The following is a 14,846-nucleotide window of genomic DNA, read 5'->3' on the forward strand; positions in this document are numbered from 1 at the left end:
TTTGTCACTTTGTATTCTCTCTCCCTGACTGACCTCATTCACCAGATGGTTTCATCAACAATTTATCACCACGGTAACCCCCGGCCTCTGCCATACCTCCTTTGTCTTGTCCACTGTTCCCCAATGCATGCTCTGCACCTCCAAACCGACTTTATCTTCTCCATCTCCCAGGCCTTCAACTTGAAGTTTTAACTCTAACATATTATTGACTTCAGGAGAAGGAAACCAGAGGCCTCATTGGACCTCTGAATCAGAGGTGGAGAGGGTCAGCAACTTTAAATTCCTCGGTGTTACCATTTCAGAGGACCTGTCCTGGTGGACTTAAGCAGAAATCATGGCAGTGCCTCTATTTCATTAGGAGGATTGCAGAGATTCAGCATGACATCTCAAACTTTGATAGAATTATGGTGGAGGGTATACTGACTGGCTGCATCACTGCCTGGTTTGAAACACTAAACCTCTTGAACTGAAAGTAGTGAATATGGTCCAGTCCATCATGGGCAATTCACCATTGAGCACATCTATACAAAAGGTAGTCAGTGGAAATCAGCATCCATCATCAGTGCCCACACCACCCAGGTTATGCTCTCTTCTCACATCAGGAAGAAAGACTCACACCACCAGGTTCAGGAACAGTTATTACCCCTGAGCCAACAGGCTCTTGAGCCAAAGGGGATAACTTCACTCAACCTCACTTGCCCCAACATTGAAATGTTCCCACAACCTATGGATTTACTTTCAAGGTCCCTTCATCTCACGTTCTTGATATTTATTGCTTATTTATTTATTATTATTATTACTTCTTTTGTATTTGCGGTTTGTTGTCTTTGGCACACTGGGTGAACACCCAAACTGGAGCAGTTTTTTATTGATGTTATTATGGTTATTATTCTATTGATGGTTTATTGAGTATACCTGCAAGAAAATGAATCTCAGGGTTGTATATGGTGACATATACAGTACTCTATGTACTTTGATAATAAATTTACTTCAAACTTTGAGCTTCTGTTTCTCTTTCCACTGCGCCTGACCTGCTGAGTATTTCCAGCATTTTTTATTACACATTGAAGTTGCACATGTTTATGCATGAACATTAGTGCATTAAGGAATTTATATAAGAATTTTGAAAATCTGGGTCTTAAATTGTAGGAATTAAGGCAGCCAAATGATGCACGGAAAATTCCCACAATATCAGCAAACCTAGCATTTCTGTAGCAGCTATAAAATCATTTTCAGAAGATCCTGAAGTGCTTAACTGACAGCTGGATACTTATGAAGCTTGGCCACTGTTGTAGGGAACAGTCTAGACCGGTTTCTTGCTCCAAAGTTCATCCCTGGTCAATTGCACTGAAGTGTAACCTGGAGGACAACAGCATCTGTTGGGACAATCAGATCAAGCTGTGTGGCTCTTTGTCAACTATCCTAGGTCTGGCTGAATAGTCTCCTTCTACGTCATAGCTTGTGTGATGCAGCAACATTAAAGTGATTTTTTTCATTAGTTGATCGGCACAGTAAGCATTACTGACAAACTAAATACTGTGGGCTCACACAGAAAGCCACAAGTACTGGATAGGACATATGGCACAGGAACAATTAATTGCCCACTGCAGGTCCCTGCAAGGGTCTAATGTTGAGACTTCATAAAGCACTGGTCAGGCCTCACTCGGAGTATTGTGAGCAGATTTGGGCCCCTTATCTTAGAAAGGATGTGCTGAAACTGGAGAGGGTTCAAAGGAGTTTCACAAAAATGATATGGCTTGTTAAATGAAGAGTGTTTGATGGCTCTGGGCCTGTATTCACTTGAATTCAGAAGAATGAGGGGACACCAAATTGAACCCTATTGAATGGTTAAAGGCCTTGATTGAGTGGATGTGGAGAGGATTATTTTCTATGATGAGAGTGTCTAAGACCAGAGAACACAGCCTCAGAATAGAGGGGTGTCCACTTAGAACAGAGATGAGGAGGAATTTCTTTAGCCAGAGGGTGGTGAATCTGTGGAATTCTTTGCCACAGGCGGCTGTGGAGGCCAAGTCTTTATACATGTTTAAGGCAGAGGTTGATAGACCCTTGACAGGTCAGGGCATGAAGGGATACAGGGAGAAAGCAGGAAACTGGGGCTGAGAAAAAGTAAGATCAGTCATGATGAAATGGCTGAACAGACTCAATGGGCCAAATGGCCTAATTCTGCTCCTATATCTTATGGTCTACAAAATACTTTAAGCTTAAAGATTAGCTTTATTTGTCACATGTACATTGAAACTTGCACTGAATATCCTTGCTTGCGTCAGCATCCAACACGATCTAAGGACGTGCTGGGGGCAACCCGCAAGTGTCGCCACGCTTCCAGTGCCACCAACATGCCCCCAACTTAGTAACGCTAACCTGTATGTCTTTTCAAATGTGGAAGGATACCTGTGCACCCAGAGGTAACCCACACAATCATAGGAAGTACATACAAACTCCATATAGAGAGCAGTGGGAATCGAAGCCAAATTGGTGATCACCAACGCGTTAAAGCATTGCACAAACCGCTATGCTATTGTGGTGTCCTGCCGTACTGTGCTGTATGGTTGCTTGTAATTCTTCAAAATTTAACTCCAGTGACTGTGGGTACACTGTAGATTGTACTGACTCTGCCATTGACATGAATTAACACCACCATATTGCTAGTTGGGAGATAAATACTGGAGAAATTCTTCAAAAGGATCTGGAGTCTTTTACATTGATCTTACAGGACAGATGGAGCTATAGTTGAACATCTGCTTCTGCAGACAACTCCTACACAAGTGAGAAAGCATTGGTTTCATTTTCTGGAGAGGGGTTTAAACCCACAACCCCCAAGCTCAGTGTACTTCCATTCAGTCAGATTTAGCACTGCAGAATAAATTTTGATCCTCTAGCAGATCAATACAAAGGTCAAATTTCTGCTGCTATTCCAGTATGTGGTGGTCAGGCAAAGTGCTCGGCTATGTTAGACACAAATCACCCACAAAACCCTTTTGCCTAAGTTCAGGCATGAATGGGTCAGGCAGCTCCGCTGGCCAATCAAGCTACCAGGATCCCAATTTACATCTGTGATTACCTTTCACAGAACGTAGTGTGTACATGGAATGAACTGCCAAAGGATGTGGTCGAGGCGAGTATCTTCATCATTGTCATGTGCCGTGCCGTATGACGTGGGCAATCAGGGTTTGAGCAAAGTTTTCTACAGAAGTGGTTTGCCACTTGGGTATAATTACAATATTTAAAAGGCAATTAGACAGTGTGTGACTCATAATTGGCCTCTGAAGTGCATCGACAGGGAAGGTTTCGAGGTGTATGGGCCGAACGCAAGCAAATGAGACCACTTCAGAAAGGCACCTCTGTCAGCAAAAAAGGATGAGTTGGCCAAAGAGCCTATTTCCATGTAGTATAACTCCATGACTAGCTTTCCACATGGTCACATGATCTTCTGCCATCTTGACCTCAGTAAGAGGCCTGAAGCTCCTTCATGGCAGCTGTAAGATTGAAATTCACTTAAATAAATGTACTCAAGAGATTCTGCAGGTGCAGGAAATCCAGAGCAACACACACAAAATGCTGGAGGAAGTCAGCAGGTCAGACAGTGTCTATGGGGAAGATTAAATGTCAACATTTCAGGCCGTTCATCAGGATTTTGTTATATATTGGATCAAAAACGAGTAGATTTTGAATGGACTTCTTGTGCATTAGATGGACTTTTGACCTCACAATCTACTTTGCAATGACCTCTCACTTCATTGTCTACCTGCACTGCACTGTTTCTGAGGTTTTACATTTTATCCGGCACTGTTATGCTTTGTTTTGTTCTACCTCAATGCATTGTGTAATGATTTGATCAGTATGAGGCAAACCTTTCACTGTATCTTGGTAAATGTGACAATAACAAACCAAAACCAATAGCAATTGTAGGAAAATCCCATCTTGTTTACTGACATCCTTAAGGAAGGAAATGTTTATCCACTCTGACCCACCCGTGACCCCAGATCCATGGTATTATCATTGACTCATAATTGTCCTCTGAAGTGGCCCAGAAACCACTCAGTTGTACTGAAGTGTTATGTGCGGCATCAAAGTTATGGGGCGAAGGCAGAGGAATGGTGCTGAGAGGGAAATGGATCAGCCATGATGAAATGGTGCAGCAGACTCGATGGGCTGAATGGCCTAATTCTGCTCCTATGTCTTATGGTCTTATGCACTCTGAAAGCACCTTCACCTTCACAAGTCCTCCCCAGGTTACAAACCCCTGACTTATGCGCACCCTATAAATATGAAGGAGCATTGTGTGTAAGGTGATGAGAGGCATTGATCGTGTGGATAGTCAGAGGCTTTTTCCCAAGGCTGGAATGGTTAGCACGAGAAGGCACAGTTTTAAGGTGCTTGGAAGTAGGTACAGAGGAGACGTCAGTGGTAAGTTGTTTTGTTTTGTTTGTTTTTTTTTTACACAGAGAGTGGTGAGTGTGTGGAATGGGCTGCCAGCTAGGGTTAGGATACAATAGGGTCTTTTAAGAGACTCCTGGACAGGTACATGGAGCTCAGAAAAATAGAGGGCTATGGGTAACCCTAGGTAATTTCTCAGGTAAGGACATGTTTGGCACAGCTTTGTGGGCCAAGGGGCCTGTATTGCGCTGTAGGTTTTCTATGTTTCTATGTTTCATTTGCGAAACCGGCTGGACGGATTTGCTGGCTGCTGCTGGCATCTTCATCTGGGTGGAAATGGAACACTTATGTGAGCCACCTCTCCCCATCTCCAGCCAACAACAATGTGGCATCTGAGCAGAATCACTCACTGATTCAGAGAGGCTGGATGGTTACCTCCCTTCCCATGCTTGTTCCCTTCCCCTTACTGCAGTTTCTGTGATCCTTTCCCACACACTGTTGCTCATTTTTGACCTACAGTGTGGGTTGCAAACAATTCTCAGCCCGGGTAGCTACAGTGGTTCAAAAAGCCTTTCAGCAGCACTGTCTGATGGGAACCAAGTTCAAAGTTGAATGTACATTTATTATCAAAGCCTACATACCATATACAACACTAAGGTAATTTAAATTTTGCACATGAACAATTCATGATTTTGCAGAGAAGTATTACAATTAGCTATTATATCTTCATTTTATGTCATTGCCAAGTAAGGCATCATCTATCCAGCTAACAGGTTTGACAGCTTCAAATTCACTGAGGGTTTTTGAAAGGCTCTAGATGACTTAAAAGTCCCAGAGTGAACAAACGATTTCAAAGGATCATGCCTTTGACTGCAATACAATCTGAGGAGGAGATGGAAGGCTGTCCTTTCAATTGCAGAAGTTGCCAATCATGCAAAAGATCTCAGCAAACCAGGCTGCAGGCTTGTGCTGGAGCTTTGTGCTTTGGTCTTCCTTCAAGCGAGCAGCTTGGCAAGATATATGCATCCTTCTAGTGCTGTGTCAAACAATTCTTCCACACAGTAACAGGGTTCTCATACCATGTTGAGTCATAGAGCACAGAAGCAGGCCCAACTAGTCAATAGACAATAGGTACAGAAGTAGACCATTCGGCCCTTCGAGCCTGCACCGCCATTTTGAGATCATGGCTGATCACCTACTATCAATACCCGGTTCCTGCCTTGTCCCCATATCCCTTGATTCCCCTATCCATAAGATACCAATCAAGTTGTGCGTTAGACCCATAAGCAACTCTTATCCACGTACCTGCCCAGGTGTCTTTTAAATGTTGTGAATGTACCTTTAGGACCATAAGATATAGGAGCACAATTGGGCCACTCATTCTCATCTTGTCTTGTCCATACTGCTCCAACCGCCGCCACTGGGATAAAAAACGTGCAGGAGCAGTGTGTGGTTAAGTGCCTCGCTCAAGGACACACACGCTGCTTCAGCTGAGGCCCGAACAACCTTCAGATCACTAGCCCAAAGCCTTAACCACTTGGCCATCCCAACAAGTCTGCTCCACCATTCCCTTATGACTGATCCCTCTCAACCCCATTCTCCTGGCTTGTAATCTTTGATGCCCTTACTAATCAAGAACCTATCAACTTCCACTTTAAATATACCCAATGACTTAGCCACCACAGCCGTCTGTGGCAATGGATTCCACAGTTTCTCCAATAACCAACCCAGTGTGTGGAAACATTTTCCTCTCAGATTCTTATTAAATCTCTTCCCTCTCACCCGAAACGTATGCCCTCAAGTCACAGGAGATTCCAAAGACGCTAGAGAGGATAAACAGCTTTAAATTCTGGGGCGTTGAAATATTTTATGATCTGTCCAGGACACAGCACACAGAGACAATCAAAAGAAAAGCATACCCGTGCCTTTATTTTCTTAGGACATTAAGGAGACTTGCCTTATCATTGAACACTATAACAAGCTTCACTGTTGACAATATCTTGACTGGTTGCATTATGGCCTGGTACAGACATTCAAATACAAAGGTTACAGAAGAATTTGCTGCGAGTTGTATACACTGACCAGTTTATCACAGACACATCCCTCCTGGCCATCTAGAGGAGGCTCTGACTCCAGAAGGCAACATCCATCAACAAAGATCCCCACCATCCAGGCCATGACATCTTTTCACAGCTACTACCCGGCCAGGAGGTACAGAAGCCTGAAGTCCCACCTCACCAGGTTCAAGGACAGCTACTTTCCTCTAGCCATTTGGTTCACGAACCAGCTGGCAAAAACCTAAACAGTGCAGTTTAGCAACACAGTGACCGCTTTGAGCACTTTGCACTAAAATGGCCTTATTGTTCTAATTGTGCTTTTTCTTATAAAAATCAGGTATAATTAAGGTACTGTATTATTTATGAGGGGTGATTGATAAGTTCGTGGCCTAGGGTAGAAGGAGTCAATTTTAGAAAACCTAGCACGTTTATTTTTCAACATAGTCCCCTCCTACATTTACACACTTAGTCCAGCGGTCCTGGAGCATACGGATCTTGGACCTCCAGAAACTGTCCACAGCAGTGGTGATTGATAAGTTCGTGGCCTAAGGTAGAAGCAGATGTTATTAACTTCAAATTTTCTGTATAATCACTCTAAGAGTTGAACTGCATGTGCATGTAACGAGAGCTGTGTAACTCATCTCCTTCTACCTTAGGCCATGAACTTATCAATCACCTCTGCTGTGGACACTTTCTGGAGGTCCAAGATTCATATGCTCCACGACCACTGGACTAAGTGTGTAAATGTAGGAGGGGACTATGTTGAAAAATAAACTAGGGTTTCTAAAATTGACTCCTTCTACCTTAGGCCACGAACTTACCAATCACCCCTCGTATGTTCTATTTGTGAATGCCTCTATGTGATCCTCGTGCTGTGATGCTGCTGCCAAGAAGATTTTCATTGCATCTGTGCATACAACTACTTGTGCAAATGACAATAAACTCCACTTTGACTTTGACATTCTCATAAATTTCTTCTGCACTCTTTTCAGCTTAATGACATTTTTCCTGCAGCACAGTGACTAAAATTGAACAGAATATTCCAATTGTGGCCTCACCAGTGGCAGAGTCAAAATCAGAAAGAACTACTGCACAGGAACAGGCCATTCACCCATCTAGTTCATGCTGAACTATTATTCTGCCTATTCCTATCGACCTTTGTGGATCATAGACCTCCTTCTATGTGCTTATCCAAATATCTATTAAATATTGTAATCAATGTGATGTCACTTCCAAGGAATTATGGATCTCTATGTTCTGAATTTTGCAGATCTCTATGTTCTTAAGCATTCCTCAGTGCCCTACCATTCACTGTGTAAATCCTACACTGGCTTGTTCTCCCAAAGTGCAATTCCTCACACTTATCTGCATTAAATTACATCATTTTTCAGCCGAGCCAGATCCTACTGAAATCTTTGATAGACTCCCCATTGTCCATTATGCCCGCAATCCTGGTGTCATCTGCAAATTTGCTCATCCAGTTTACCACATTATTATCCAAATCATTGTATAAATGATAAACAATAATGGACCCAGCGCAGAACACTGCAGCACTCCACTAGTCACAGGACTGCAGTCAGCGAAGCAAGTGTTTACGACCACGCTCTGGCTTCTCCCACTTAGCCGGTTGAATCCAATTTACTAGCTCATCCTAAATGTCAAGCAACTGAACCTTCTGGACCAGCCTCCCATGTGAGACCTTATCAGAGACTTTGCTAAAGTCCATGTAGACAACGTTCACTGCCTTTCCTTCATCAACTTTACTGGCAGCCTCCTCGAAAAACTCTACAAGATTAATTAAACAGAACCTATCATGTCTAATACCTTGAATGAAACTGAGAAGTCATCTTCTTACAGTATCTATTGAAAGTTGTAGATCATTTCAATGACGGAGACAAAGCAAAGTCAACCACGGACAATTCCATAACCCTGCATGAGATCCTCCTATGCAGTCAGCAGGTAGTTAAGTGTCTGCCTCTTACTCAAAACCCTCCCACAAATAAATAAATAAGTCAATGCCTGGCTATAAAGAGACTTTATTCTGTCATATATTTTGTTGCAATTTCAAAGAAGAGACGCCAGCAGTTGTATTTCACTAGAAGTTTGAAGAGCATTCGTATGTCACCAAAGACTCTAACAAATTTCTACAGATGCACGGCGGAGAGCATTCTAACTGGAGAGCATCACCATGTGGTATTGCATAGGGGCCACTGCACAGGATCAAAAAAAGACATAGAGGGTTGTAAACTGCCAGCTCCATAATGGACATCTTCAAAAGGCAATGCCTCAAAAAGGAGGCATCCATTCATTAAGGACCCCCATCACCCTAGACATGCCCTCACCCAGGACACCCCCATGTGGTGTGCTGGGTCCATTATTCTTTATCATCTATATTAATGATTCGGATAACAATACGGTAAACTGATTGAGCAAGTTTGCAGATGACACCAAGATCATGGGCAAAATGAACAGTGAGTAAGGCTATCAAAGCTTTCATCAGAGAGGAGGCACAGGAGCCTGAAAACACACACTCAGCATTTTAGGAACAGCTTTTTCCATGAATGGATGAATGGCATCTAAAACTTTGACAAACTTCTATAGATGTGTAGTGGAGGCTGTATTGACTAGCTACCTCATGGCCTGGTATGGAAACACCAATGGCTTTGAAAGAAAAACCCTACAAAAGGTAGTGGATTCAGCCCAGTACATCACGGGTCAAACCCTCCCAACCATTGAGCACAGCTACGTGAAACGCTGTTGTAGGAAGGCTGCATCCATCATCAAAGATCCTCACCACCCAGGCCATGCTCTCTTCTCACTGCTGCCATCAGGCAGAAGAAACAAGTGCCTCAGGACTCACATCACCAGGTTCAAGAACAGTTACTACTGCTCATCCATCAGGCTCTTGAACAAAAGGGAATGCTACACTCATCTAATGAGATGATCCAACAACCACTGATCTCACTTTCGTGCCCCCGTTATTTATTGCCATTTACTTATATTTGCATTTGCACAGTTTGTTGTTTCCTATGCTCTACCTGATCTTTCATTGATCCTGTTATAGTTACTATTCTATAGATGTGCCATGTATGTCCAGGGTCGCATGTGGTGACACGTTTGTATTCTGATAATAATCTTTACTTTGAACTTTTTCCCTCTACCATCAGATTTATGAATGGACGATGAACTTATGAACACTACCTCACTATTTTATTCTCTTTTAGCACCAATTATTCAATTTAATTTGTATATACTGTATATTTCATATTTCTTATTATAACTTATAGAATTTTTTATGCATTTCACTGCACTGCTGCTGCAGAACAACCGATTTCATGACACACCTGTATGCCAGTGATTCTGAAAACAAATGCTTATTCATTCTCAGAGTGTGGGCGTTGCTGACAAAGCTTAACATTGCTTGACATTGAGTGGGTTGCTGGGGCATTTCAGTGAGCAGTTTATTGATGATTCTTGAGTGTAAGCGGAGTTACAAAACAGATCAGACAGGGTTGATTCCCTTCCCAGAGGACCCAAGTGAATCAGAAGAGTTTTAACTGTTACACAGGATAATGCACAGGCCAAGACGGGAACAGGAATGGATACTCAACCAAAAAGTTGACATTCCTGAGAAGAGTCGGCCACATTAATATTAAATAGAAAACCAAAAGGGATATGGGTTGATGAAGGGTCAGTCTCGATGTAGGATTTCAGCCTGAAACATCGACTGTTTATTCACCTCCACAGATGCTGCCCGACCTGCTGAGTTCCTCCAGCATTTTACCTGTGTTACTCTGGATTTTCAGCATCTGCACAATCTCCTGTATTTGTGGGTTGATGAAGAGAGTTCTTCATTTCATGTATTGTTACCTTTTCCAGCTGATATAATTTCAGTACTGGACATCAGCCTCACAATGGCAGTCTTAAGATATTTGATGATCTGCTTTACATTGTACATGTACATTGTACATTGAAACAGGGTGAAATATATCATTAACCAACATAGTTTGAGATATGCTGGGACAGCCTGCAAGTGACCCCACCCTTCCAATGCATACCCACAACTTACTAACTTTAACCCGCATGTCTTTGGACTGTGGGACCAAAGTCCGAGCATCCGGCAGAAATCAACACGTTAACGGAGAGAACATACAAAGCCCTTACACACAGTAGCAGGAACTGAAACTGGATCTTACATCTGGCATTATAAGGCGTTTCACTAATCGCTACACTATTGTCACTCCCTTTTTTATATCCACGACCAATGGGCAGGATCAAACACAGAATAAGACACCTTTCACATGTCACTCACACAGTGGAAGACTCTAGTAATTCTATAGGATATTTCCATTCCTTTTATCAATTATTATTTCCATCTGCAGCTGTTACTTGACTAATTGTGGATGACAGCTGCCCAGAAACTAATATCAAACCCCGCCAGAGTTCAGTTTGGAGCTTCAAAGCCAGCAGTGAGGAAAGATCGAGACATTTAAACAGTCTGTTCTAGTTTGAGCTTTGGAGCCAGTGACAGGAGAACAGTATATTAAATTATGTCCCTTGGTACAATATGACGAACTCTTAACATTACAGTCCATCTCATATAAGACTTGCACCTCATTGGCTGCCTGCACTGCACTTTCCCCCATAACTGTAATACTACTTTCCACTATTCAATACGTTGTTATAATGGTCTGTATGTGTCGCAAGCAAAAACAAAGGTTTTCATTGTAACTTGGTAATGTGACCATAATAAACCAGCTTACCAATTTAAATTCAAACCTTTTGTGCCGCATATTTTTAAGTACACAGTTTGAGGAATGAAAGATCTGCATGGTATTTCACTTCAGCTTGGTCCAGCATAGAGTACAAAGTGCTGTGCACTGTGCCTCCGAGATTCAGCTAGCTTGAACTCTATTGACTTGTTTGTGGCATAATTTAAGCCAAAGTTCAACGTTCTGCACTTGCCTGCAGATGCACTTCCGAGCAAAAGATTCTTACGGTTTCAGAAATCATTCAACCCATCCTACCTCTACTGGATCTTCGAAAGAGTTGTCAAATCGGTCCCACAAGGCCTCCTCTTTCGCGCAGTATTTTCAAGTATCGTTTGTTCAATTATTTTTCCATTTCCCTTTTGATATTAAATCTGATTCCACTACTCTATACAGACCACAACGTACTCATCATCGTCATCGTTACATGCCGCATCCACAAGTCTGTAAGACCATATGATATAGGAACAGAATTCAGTCATTTGACCCATAGAGTCTGCTCCACCATTTCATCATGGCTGATCTATTTTTCTTGGCAGCTCTAATCTCCTTTCTTCCCCCTGTGCCCTAACCAATCAAGAATCTATCACTCTCTGCCTCAAATATGCATAAAGACTTGGGCTCCACAGCTGCCTGTGGCAACAAATTCCACAGATTCTCCACTCTCTGGGTAAAGACATTCCTCCTTGGATGCCATTCTATTTTTGAGGCTGTGTCCTCTGGTCTAAGGTACTCCCACCAAATGAAATATCCTCTCCACATCCATTCTATCAAGGCTTTTCACCATTCAATAGGTTTCAATGAGGTCACCCCTCATTCTTTGAAATTCCAGTGAATACAGGGCCAGAGCTGTGAAACACTCTTCATATGACAAGCCATTCAATCCTGGAATAATTTCTGTGAATCTCCTTTGAACCCTCTCCAGTTTCAGCACATCATTTCTAAGATAAGGGGCCCAAAACTACTCACAATACTCCAAGTGCAGCCTCACCAGTGCTTTCTAAACTTTCAACATTATATCCATGCTTTTAAATTCTAGTCATTTTGAAATGAGTGATAACATTACATTTGCCTTCCTCACCACAGACTCAACCTGCAAATTAACCTTAAGCAAATCCTGCACGAGGTTTCCCAAACCCCCTTGCCACTCAGATTTTTGTGTTTTCTCTGCATTTAGAAAATAGTCAACCCTTTCATTTCTTCTATCAAAGTTCATGACCATACACTTCTCAACACTGTATTCCATCTGGCACTTCGTTATCCATTCTCCTAATCTGTCTAAGTCCTTTCGTAGACTCCCTGGTGCCTCAAAGCTACCTGCCCCACTACCTATTTTCATATCGTCTGCAAACTTTGCAAAAGAAGCCATCAATTCCTTCATCCAAATCATTGACATATAACATATAAAAAAATTGTCCCAACACAAACCCCTGTGGAACACCACTAGTCACCAGCAACCAACCAGAAAAGGCTCCCTTTCTTCCCACTCTTTGCCTCCGGCCAATCAGCCACTGCTCTATCCGTGCTAGAATCTTTCCTGTAATACCATGGGCTCGTAGCTTGCTTAGCAGCCTCATATATAGCAACTTGTCATAGGCCTTTTGAAAATCCAAGTAAACAACATCAACCGTTTCTCCTTTGTCTATCCCATTTGTTATTTCTTGAAAAAATTCCATCAGATTTGTCAAGCGAGGTTTTCCCTTGAGGAAGCCATGCTGACTATGCCCTATTTTATCGTGTCACATGATGTGGGTGATCATGATCTTTCCATGACCATGCTTGTTCTTGGGAAATTTTTCTACAGAAGTGGTATGCCATTGCCACCTTCTGGGCAGTGTCTTTACAAGACGGGTGACCCCAGCCATTATCAGCACTCTTCAAAGATTGTCTGCCTGGTTGTCAGTGGTCACATAACCAGGACTTGTGATCTGCACCCACTGCTCATACAACCATCTAACATCTGTTCCCATGGCTTCACGTGACCCTGATCGGCTGGTGGGCTAAACCTTGCCCAAGGGTGACCTGTAGGCTAGCAGAGGGAAGCATTACATCTCCATTGGTAGAATCTTTATTAGGTGCACCTGTACATTAATGCAAATGTCTATTCAGCCAATTATGTGGCAGCAACTCGATGCATAAAAGCATGGTGAAGAGGTTCAGTTGCTGTTCACACCAAACAGAATGGGGAAGAAACGTGATCCAAGTAACTCTAACCGTGGAATGACTATTGGTGCCAGACGGGGTGGTTTGAGTATTTCAGAAGCTACTAATCTTCTGGGATTTTCACACAGAACAGTCTCTCAAGTTTACAGAGAATAGTGCAAAAAGCAAAAAAACATCCAATGCGCAGCAGTTCTGTGGGCAAAAACACCTGTTGATAAGAGGTCAGAGGAGAATGGCCAGACTGTTTCAAGCTGACAGAAAGCCGAGTGTAGCTGAAATACCCACGTGTTACAGCAGTGACGTGAAGAAGAGTATTCCTGAACACGCAACATGATGAACATTGAAGTGGATGGGCTACAGCAGCAGAAGACCACGAACATACACTCAGTGTCCACTTTACCAGGTACAGGATGTACCTAATATCATAGCCATTGAGAATAAATACTCTTACTGTTTTAAATATGTTTGTTTAATGAGTCATCAAGCTTCTCTGCTCTAAGGAGTGCGATTCCAATTTTCCCAATCACTCCATTATTCTTGAAATCCTGCACCATTGGAATTAACGTTAAGTAAATCCCCATACTTTCTCGCTCCCAGTAGCATTCCATACACTCAGGGAACTCATTAGTGATTTACATCGCACACAGTTTTAGATCATAAGGCACAGGAGCAGAATTAGCCCATTCAGCCCATTGAGTCTGCTCCACCATTCCATCATGGCTGATTTATTATCCCTCTCAAACCCAATCTCCTGCCTTCTCCCCGTAACCTTTGACACCCCCACTAATCAAGAACCTATCAACTTCCGTTTAAATATCCTCAATGATTTGGTCTCCACAGCTATCTGTGGCAATGAATTCCACCGATTTACCACTCTCTGGTTAAAGAAATTCCTACTCATCTCCCGTGAAGCCACTCCCGAGGCAGACAGAGGACAACCTGGATCGACAACATCAAGAAGTGGACCAGCCTCACCGCCAGAGAGGCAAGAGGTTTGACCGCCGACAGATCGCAGTGGAAGAAAGTGGTCGCCGAGGCTCTGGCAGAGAATGGCACGTGAAGATGACGATGACTCATCTCTGTTCTAAAGATTTCTTTCTATTCCAAGGTTTCCCAACCTTTTTTATGTCAAGTACCCCTACCATTAATCAAGGTTGGGAACCCCTGTTCTATTCTGAGGCTGTGTCTTCTGGTCCTAGTTTCTTCCACTATTGGAAGCATCCTCTCCATGTCTACATTATCAATGCCTTTCAACATTTGCTAGGCATATTTTCAATCCATCATAAAAGCAGCACAAATAAACATGGAGGAGGAGTGGGTGAGAGGGTTATATCCTGATACACATTGCCTCTCACACAGCCACCAGCACTGATAATTATGTACCTCCATGGAAACCATTTTCAGAGATCAAACACAATGCATTGCTCAACACCCTACCATGCTTCGGGTCACTGACTCG

At 42.8% G+C, this 14,846-nt stretch overlaps 1 protein-coding gene across 1 annotated transcript in view; it reads right to left on the reverse strand.

The window, feature by feature from the left end:
* vat1l (vesicle amine transport 1-like) overlaps window positions 1-14,846 on the reverse strand; it is a 185,282-nt gene that overhangs the window by 145,437 nt on the left and 24,999 nt on the right. The window lies entirely within an intron of this gene.

Source organism: Hemitrygon akajei, chromosome 17, assembly GCF_048418815.1.
Source record: "Hemitrygon akajei chromosome 17, sHemAka1.3, whole genome shotgun sequence".
Classification (NCBI taxonomy): Eukaryota; Metazoa; Chordata; class Chondrichthyes; order Myliobatiformes; family Dasyatidae; genus Hemitrygon; species Hemitrygon akajei.